Consider the following 9,068-nt stretch of genomic DNA (forward strand, 5'->3'; position numbering starts at 1 on the left):
TTTTGACTAATTTTTAAAAATGGATGTATTGATTGTATGTCTCAGTCTATTTTAGACAGCATATTCACTCTAAACTCTGTTAACCGGTTTGTTGGCTAGCTAATCAATCCAAGAACAAATTGTACCCTTTCAATATATTTTTAGTTTACTACATAATTGCCAAGCCCTGTTATGAAGGGAACTTTGCAGTCTAACAATAAAATATGCCTATAGAGAAAGTCTGCAAAATTATCTTCAATAATAGGTTAAATTAGCAATATACCTGGGTTTAACTGTAAAATTTTATGAAGTGTGTTTAATGTGTTACAAAGCAGAGATTATACAACTAGAATTAAATAGCTTACCCTCAAAACCACCTTTTATGCTTGATTTAGAAACTGGGGGTTAAGAAAGTTTCTTAACAAACTAATAATGCTGTTGCCATTGTTAACACAGCATTCAGGCCTCCGTACCTATGTATCAGATTCTGCAGTGTTTCAGTCCATTACAAATATAAAATAAATGGGAAGAGGGCAGAGAAGAAAGAGGAGTATTTCTAGATCTCAGTGTAATGTGGAAGGGCATTTTTGTGGTATTTTTGTTTAGTGATATCACCTATACGTTTCACGTCACTCGAATTTTAATCTCTGAAGTGCTATTTTTCCATCAACAAACTATGGAAAGGAGGTGATGTGAGCTCCTCAGTTGTCTATCCAATTATTCATCATTAATGGGCTGAGTCGCAATGTAAACCTTCATGCGTAACTTTAGAGTCAGAAAGAAGCCAGATTAGACAGTTTTAATTCCCCAAGAGTCATCATCTGAGCTCTCTCTTCTCATGCCCTTTCATTTTTAAATCAAACCTCCAGTCTCACACGTTAGTTTTCGCACATCATCCACTAGATACTGGAATAATTTACACAAGGTGTGAAGTAGTCTGTTTTTAGCTATCTGTTACAAAGTTAGCAATGTTACTATTCTTACTGGGCACAGTGTGTAAGATATATTCCCACACTAGGAGAGTATTTAGTAAGGTCACAAGGATGCCCAGTCCTTATCAAACACATTCTCTGGAAACTTGGCAGGGGTTTCATTTTACAATAATTCAGGGGCAAATTAACGATATTGATTTTAGACTTATTTAAATTTTTCAGTGTTTGTGCAGAAAGAGATTTTTATTACCAACCTGTAACAGAAAATTTGTCAGCAGTATTCGAAGTCTAATTTTGCTTTGAGTAAATTGATTTTTAATTCATTTAATTCACTAACTTCAGTAGAGTTGCTTCACATTTGCACTAGAAGTAGGCTGTATTCACACTACTAAGATTTGTCTTGGTCTATTTAATCATTTTATAAGCAAGAAAACTGATCTTTTTACATAATTTTAAAGACGATAACATCAAGGCTGGAGGCAAACACAGAGTAATATATGCAAGGACTGGATGCAGATATTTTCAGTGTCTGAAAAGGGTTTTATGTAACCCAGAGAAACAGAAGCAGTAAAAGCGTGGCTCTAAATGGAAACAGAACCCCGCAGAAAGAACTTCTCATAATCTGTGGGAAAGAGGGAAGGTCCCCACACACTTTGTTTCTTGTCATTTTTCTGACTTTTTCCTTTGTCTCTGTCCTGTAGAAAGTGTCTGTGTGTTGTAGGAATGTTGGCAGAAACAGTGAGGTGGAAATTGAACACAACCAACGACTGAAGGTCTTTGCACAACTCCCAGGCAGTCCCAGGCAGGAGGCTCTTCAAATTCTGCTGCCAAGCCAGAGCAAACTGTGTATCCTGAAAAGATGTATTAACGCATCACAGTGTATCCCATGGAAAAAGATGTGATCTGCTGTGCGCATGAGGATGAGAAAAGAATGGTGAGCAAGGAAAGCTGTATTTTGGGGAAGAGCCTTTTTAAAAAAACTTAAGAGGAAAAAAGAGCAGGAACAGAGTTAGTTATACAATCTGCAAAAGCTGAGTATAGCCTCAATAAATGAATGAGGGGACTCAGATCCCTCTGAGATTCCAAGAATGTCTATAAAACTAAGTTATGAAACTCAGGAAATATTATATTCCACTATGTATGCCAAAAGCAGAATATATACAGATAATATGCAATACAAAATATTTGCTGTGACATCATCAGCTGTTTTTTGCCTATTTGCTATGCATTGAGACCTACCCAGCTTTCTCAGCCTCATCGAGAAATTGAAATTTGAAGCTGGATAATTCATTAGTTTCAATTAATAGGAAAAGGACTAAGGCCTAGATCCTACCTTGTAGTACACCTGTGTAAATTAGAGACTAGGGGTCACCAAGAGTCCTTTTCTACCCAGGCACATACCACCATGCACTTTACAGCAGGCAGCAGTGCTCAGGAAGAACAGCTGGCTGAGCTGCCAGCCTGCACTCTGCTCTCTTAGTGTTATGTCGTCTTCCCCAGCACACTGGTATGGCATCTTGCCATTTGCAGCATGTTCTGGCCAGAAGACAGCATTTGGATACAACCGCACTCCAGAAGTCCAGCAAAATAAATTGACTCAGCCTATATGTCAGAACAAAGTCTTCTACCAAAGGATACCCTTTGTCAGAAGTTGGCAGTCCTGCAGAGGACAGCCACGCTTCGGAAACTTGCTTTCACATCCTGCTCCATCAGAGATTTCTTCTGTGACCTTGAACAAGTAATTGGCCTGTCTATGCCTCAGTTTGCTGCCTGAAAAATATTTGCAGGGTTCCTGAGGGTAAGATTGCAAAGCCCTCAAATACAATGGTACTGAGGACCAGAAAAGTGAACAGATACAAACTTTTTTTGGAAACATAGCTTTCTACTTCAACTATCAAAAAACCTCAACTGTACCAGAGTTCAAGTATGGGGGTCAAAAAAGGCTGTGATAGCAGAGAGCCTTCAGGCTCTGCTCCTGGGTAATGAACATGTCTTCTGACACTTAAGCAACCACTGCTGACTGATAAACAATGCAGCATCTTGCCCTTCTAGCCTAGAGAAAGGGTCACCAGATGTAGGGCCTTTGAGTTGTTCTGGGAAATGCAGATCTTGGAAGACTTCACCAAGAATGATATAGTTCTGTGTTATATAATTATCATTTCTTCTTCAAGATACAAAACCCTTAGACAGTAACGTTCCCTGGCTTTCCTCACGTGAGAGTCACAGTGCTCTTTGTGCAACATTGCTCCTGGAGCTCATGGTTCAGTAACTTTCTATCTGCCTTGATTGTAAGTGGCAGTGTCAACGCTCATGCCAAAAATAAACCCTCCTGACGAATGACATGGATACTCTACAGGCTTAGAGGCATCTTTTTATAGCAACCTTTTGATTTCAAATACCAAACATTTGCTAATTTTGGCACAGAGGCTTGGAGAAACTTTCATGATCTTTAGCCTACATGATTACTTTTGCACACAGCTCAGGTGCTCGCAGAGTACCTGTGGCTTTTCTTAAAGATAGGGAAATATGTTTATTCTACTGGACATTTGTACTCACTAGAGAAACACCTGACCTAGAAAATGGAGACTGTGCTATCACAGGAGGTTTTCCAAATTGTTGCTGGGCTATTAAGGACTTGTCACTTCAAGAAGTTCTAAGATGTCTGATGGTGTGATACTTAACGTAACTGAAAAGAATAATTTTGAACTGAATTAACTAGAAGTGAAATGTAACCATGGGATGACTTCGATGTATTTCCTCATTTAATGACCTGGAGAGGCTATATATATATTTATTTATTTTAATAAGATAATGTGGCAGATGCAAAATTCACCCTCTGGCAGATAGTTGTTCACCATTTATTCATACTGCAGATTGAAGATGTCCTTATGCAAACATTTTTTTAAAGTCATAGTTTACCTCTAATACAACTCCACCAGCCATAAACAGCACTAGAAGCTACTGTGTAGGCAGAGCTCTTGTTATTTTACCTCACATCAGTTCAGGACAACTGGATAACAGAATAGTAACATTTCAGCAGCACCACCTGATTTAGTCATTGCCATCAACATCCCAGTGAACTCTGTTTCTGATATTTACTATTGCAGTCAGCGACAAATCTCAAGGCAATGTGTATTGCTACTAAATGTTCTGTAGCTTGCCAGATTAGATCTAGTTTACCACAGTACATGCAGAATCTGGAAGACAATTTAATTTTCTCATCCTTATAAATCTTAATATCACTGGTAAGATTTTTCAAACAAGGATTACCATTTTCATGACAACAGTGTCATTTGCCGCTGACAAAATACTAACCCAGACTATAAAATCAACTTTTACCTAGAAAAACATAATACCAGGAGACAGAAACAAGTAGACAGTCTGGAAGGACAACTTTGAAAAGAGAGGAGAGGCCATACGAGGGGCCACAGCTGCAATACTGTGTCCAGTTTTGGGTCTTCCAGCTCTCTCCACTGGAGAGAGTACAGTGGAGAGCCACAAGGATGGTGGGGGGCTTGAACATGTAGTGTATGTGAGAAGAAGGTGAGGGAATGGGGTTTGTTTAGCATGGACAAGAGAAGGCCAAAAGGGAATTTAAGTGTCTTCTGCTACCAAAAGGTGAGGCTTATAGACAAGACAGCAACAGACTATTCTCAAAGGGTGCCACAAAAGCACAGAGAGAAGTAGTCACAAGTTGCAACAAGGGAAAGGCATAAGAAAAATATTCTTTATAACAAGGGTGGTTAAGAAAAGTAACAGATTACCCAGAGAGGTTTGAAAATCTCCAAGACTAGAGGCCTTGAAATCAGCTGGCAAAGACCCACATCAGCCTATAGAGTTACCATAGTTCCTTTATGACTGAAAGCTGTTGGTAGCCTAACTTGATGATTTCCAACAAATACTTCTTTAAATTGTGGCAGAAATGATTAGTATTATGAGGTCTCATTTCAGCACTACTTCAGTTCCATGGGACTGAAAATTTGCTTTCAACTTGCCTTCAAACTTAGTAGCTGTAATGCTATTTACTGGTATGGCTTACTATTCTTTAATGCCTGCAGTTCAGAAAGTCTCTAGTCCTTGTACTTGGCACCATAGAGACACAGAACAGAGAGAGCAGTCCCTATACATTATTCAGGACAGAAAGATAGTAGGAAGGTAAAGAAGTACAGTAAAAACAAATCCATGGCTCACCATCAGGAAAACTGGAACAGATCCCCAGCTCTCAGTTTAGTGCTTTTTTTCATTGAAGTTTCTTGCTCATGTTCCCTTTCTGATCAATAGGACTTAAAGCCAATCTATGTAATAAAAGTACAAGGAAAAAAAAATCAGTTATGGACACTTTACCAAGATTTGAAATAATTTTGAAAGTTAATTTCACAAGAAGTCTGAGAATAGGGCCTTGTTTCTTCTGTAATTAAGTATGGTCCTAAATACCAGTGCATTAAGGCTGCTTAAGTCTGAAAGTAGGATGATTCCAACTTGTCCTATTTTATAGCAGGGTATACTCAAGGTATACTTTTTTAAGACTACTGAATGCAATTCATTTCACAATTACTTTGAAAGGATTGAAAATCTGACCAGATTAGATTCAAAGCCTGGGCAGCAATTGCTACAGCTGAATACAGAGCTTCATGTACCTATCCATTTTAGCTGTTCTCTAATGTTAATATCCACTGGTCATTAAGTAAAATTTCAGTCTTTTAGACTCTCCCCCCTAAAGCATGCTAATGAATTTATTCATGGATGTTAATCCAACTAGTAAATTGTTCCTCTCCCTCTGTACATAATCTCCCTCTCCTTTAGCATTTGAGCACTTCAAATGCTGAAAGAAGCTATAACCTCTTATGGAAAGCTTTTCCTGTAAACACTAAAATGAAAGAACAGAACAAAAGGATCGAAAAGTTACTATGCTTTTTGGATAAGGTAAGTGAGAAATGCGAGTTTTATTTCTAAAAGCTGATATATAGTGTATGTCTATATATCTATGTGTCTATATCCCTACGCCTTAGCAGATTTCTTCTTTGCCTTTTTCAGGTGTCCACGTTCAGGTCTGACTACAGGCAACAGCCCATGGAAGAGTATGTATCTTCTTGTACTGTATCTGTCAGAACTGCTTTATTTGGGAAAACAACAGAAAACAGGCTCAAATAGAGTCACAACTTACACTGTCAACCACAATACAGGCAACAGAAAATGTATAGTAAAACAGTGAGCTCTTTTGGGTAGGAGAAAGTTCCTTTCCTTTATCTTAGAAATTCAGCAGTGATTTCTAATTCTGTCCTTGTCAGAAAACATACTAAAATGCTGCTAAGTATCAAAGCTTAAGAAAGATGCAGCCATTATCAGGGAGGAGCTGCATTGTCATGCACCAGATTTCTCTCATTTTTATTAATGTTATAAAATCTGAAAGTCTGAAAATTAAAGTGGAAGAAACCCCCTTTGCTGAACTCTTCTGGAGCAGACAATCTTTGCTGAAGAGTGACTAACAGACTTGTCTACAGCATGACCATTAAACCATGGTAAGGAAATACTACTTACTATCTATTTTGCACTACCTCCTGTATACAAGCACTTCAAAAAGAAAATCAGTCCACATGCACAAAGATGCTCCAAGCTGAAGGCCTTCCCCTTAAAATGAAAGATGGTGCAGATCTCCTTCAGCAAACTGTGACCAAAGCCAAAGTGAAACAGCCATATCAACATAGCACTGTACAAAAAGTCCCACCAACCGATTTTTTTAACTATGAAACAGCATTGCACCCCAGTAACTATTTGCTGTCTTTGGAGTCAAAGCTGGTCACTCTTCATGCCATGCTGTAGCTAGCTATATATATTGTTCAGTGAATGGCATTGCATTCCTCTGCACACCACTAATAAAGAACTGTCTTAAGAGGACGCAGAGAGCTACTGCAAAGTAGCTAGCAGACAGTTCATACTGTTAATGTGCAGTAATTCACTTTGTAAACAAACTCTGGTTCAGACTACTCCTCATCTTACCATTGACTTATCAGCTTACATACTCACTTTAAAGGTTGATAGTTCTCCACCTGCTGTGGAGAACTTTCTGATACATTATAAATACCCAAGCTAAGTCTCCGACTACATTACATTTGTGTGGATTCAGTGACCGCAATGGAATAAGAATTTCTCCAGACTGATCCCCAAACAACGGCTCAAAACTTTGATTCTTTTATTTTTTTATTGGGTTGTTTGTCTGTTTTTAACTGGAAACACTATTTATATATCTTAAATACATAAGGTTTATTATTATGTTACTCACTCTGAGTCAGACAAGCAATAAGAATACTTGGAACAATGCACACAACCTGCAGTCGACACCAGGTTGCCAGGTAGAGAGGGATAATTCTGAATTCTCTTCATTTCAGCTTGAAATAATGCCAAAAAAGGTGAATACCATTATGCAACCTACAGACAACTCATAATTAATGTCTGAAATCCCCTTGTAATTTAGACTTTAAAGGGGAAGAATCAAAACAACTATCAATTATAAAGACCATAGAGCAACACTAGACCATTTTTATACACAAGGTTATCAGTTTATTTCCAAGATTTTTTTAAAAACTTGATGTCAAATATGAGCATCAAGTACATCCCATGCAAATTGTCAAGCACATAATCTTTAAGGAGGCTTTTCTCATCTCCAGTTTGATGTGCTAGGTGGAAATGAGGACTCTGCTGACAGCAGGCCAGATGACTGATAAAGTACACATCTAGCATTGAGTCAAATGCTCCACAATCCCAACAAATACACTTGACAGAGACACAGACATTTGTGTAATTAACATTTGGCAAGCAGGAGGCAGATAAGTAGTCAGTAGGCGGTTTACCGAGAACTGAATATTTCTAGTCATCTGTGTAATACGTGCACCAGCTGTCAGTCAGAGCTGGGGGTTTCTCTAGACTGAGTCATGTGTATTCACCTTTTCTGAGCTCACAGAGGAAGAACCCTCCCTTTCCAGAAACAGACATAAATAGGCTTTTAGGCAGATGCAAATACAGTGTAGATTAGCAAATTTCTAAACACACAGGATAAGGATTGGAATCACAGTAAACTTACCTAATTTAAAGTATTTCCATAGTCAAAACTATAAAAGTCTAAAGAATCTGTACTAAAAAATAGATGCACTAGAAACACATTTTTGGTACAAGTTCTCATTAAGGCTCCTTCCTTGTTTTCCCTTGCTGGCAATCAAGAGAATTCCTGCAGGGGAAGCCCTATCCACTCATAGCAAAGGGTGCAAAGCCAGAACATTTTTACCTTTTCTGCAAGACAAGCATCTCTGAATACAGTACCTCTGCTCCTCTTACTTCCAGATTTCAACAGTAGATTTACTGCCTCTTTTCTGGAAGAGCTGTGATACTTTTACTGTAAAGCAGACAGCGCTCAGCATTTCAAACAAGCTCTCTTGCTCACCTGCTCTGAGTTGTGAAGCATCAGCAAAGCAACCTGTCTGTTTCCTAAAGGAAAAGTCTGGAAAGACTGAGTCTAGAAATTCTACCCATAATTGACATCATCCTTGCTTGTATTTAGTTCATCTCTTCTGTTTCCTACATATACTTGGGGGGGGGGGGGGGGGGAAGTGTAAGGTGACTGATGGGGGTCTGTCTTTTGCCTAAGCGGAACTGCAAAAAACAATACATTCTTGCTCCTAAAATGCATTTGTTGAGACATAGGCTGTCAGTGTATTAAATGCAGAACAGACACAAAAAGTTCACCCAAATAGATAAATAAATGATATTGTATTTCATTTAGATTGTAGTGAAATGAGCTACCTGCTTTGTTTTCATGTGCAGTCACATCACTAAAACAGAATTGTTCTGTTTCTCTTCAAATCAGTTGTTTGAGCATTCTAGCCAAATTTTGAAAACCTAATAAAATTTGAACAGCTACTACTTCTACCCATTTTCTACCCCAGTGTTTGGATTATAGCTTGACTCTGTTCTTGCAGTGGGCCACAGAGATGGCCCAAGGGGACACCGTTGAATGCTGCTTCTGTAACTTGTTTTTCACCACCTGAACAAACTGCTTGTGTGCTTTTATACCTCCAGTTCCAGTACTGCTCTCTCTGGTGGTTCAGTCTCATTAATACCCCATTTCCATGTGTAGAAGTAATTGCAATGCTTGTTCCTTACCAA

General features: G+C 38.5%; 1 long non-coding RNA gene across 1 annotated transcript; it reads left to right on the plus strand.

Annotated features, from left to right (window-relative positions):
- Positions 1–1,354: 1,354 nt before the first annotated feature.
- LOC141948768 (uncharacterized) lies at positions 1,355–8,829 on the plus strand. Its single transcript, XR_012630544.1, has 3 exons — positions 1,355–1,845; positions 5,946–5,989; positions 8,247–8,829. It is a non-coding gene; the product is annotated as an uncharacterized LOC141948768 (long non-coding RNA).
- The last annotated feature ends 239 nt before the right edge of the window (positions 8,830–9,068 follow it).

The sequence above is a fragment of the Strix uralensis genome, chromosome 12, assembly GCF_047716275.1.
Source record: "Strix uralensis isolate ZFMK-TIS-50842 chromosome 12, bStrUra1, whole genome shotgun sequence".
NCBI lineage: Eukaryota > Metazoa > Chordata > Aves > Strigiformes > Strigidae > Strix > Strix uralensis.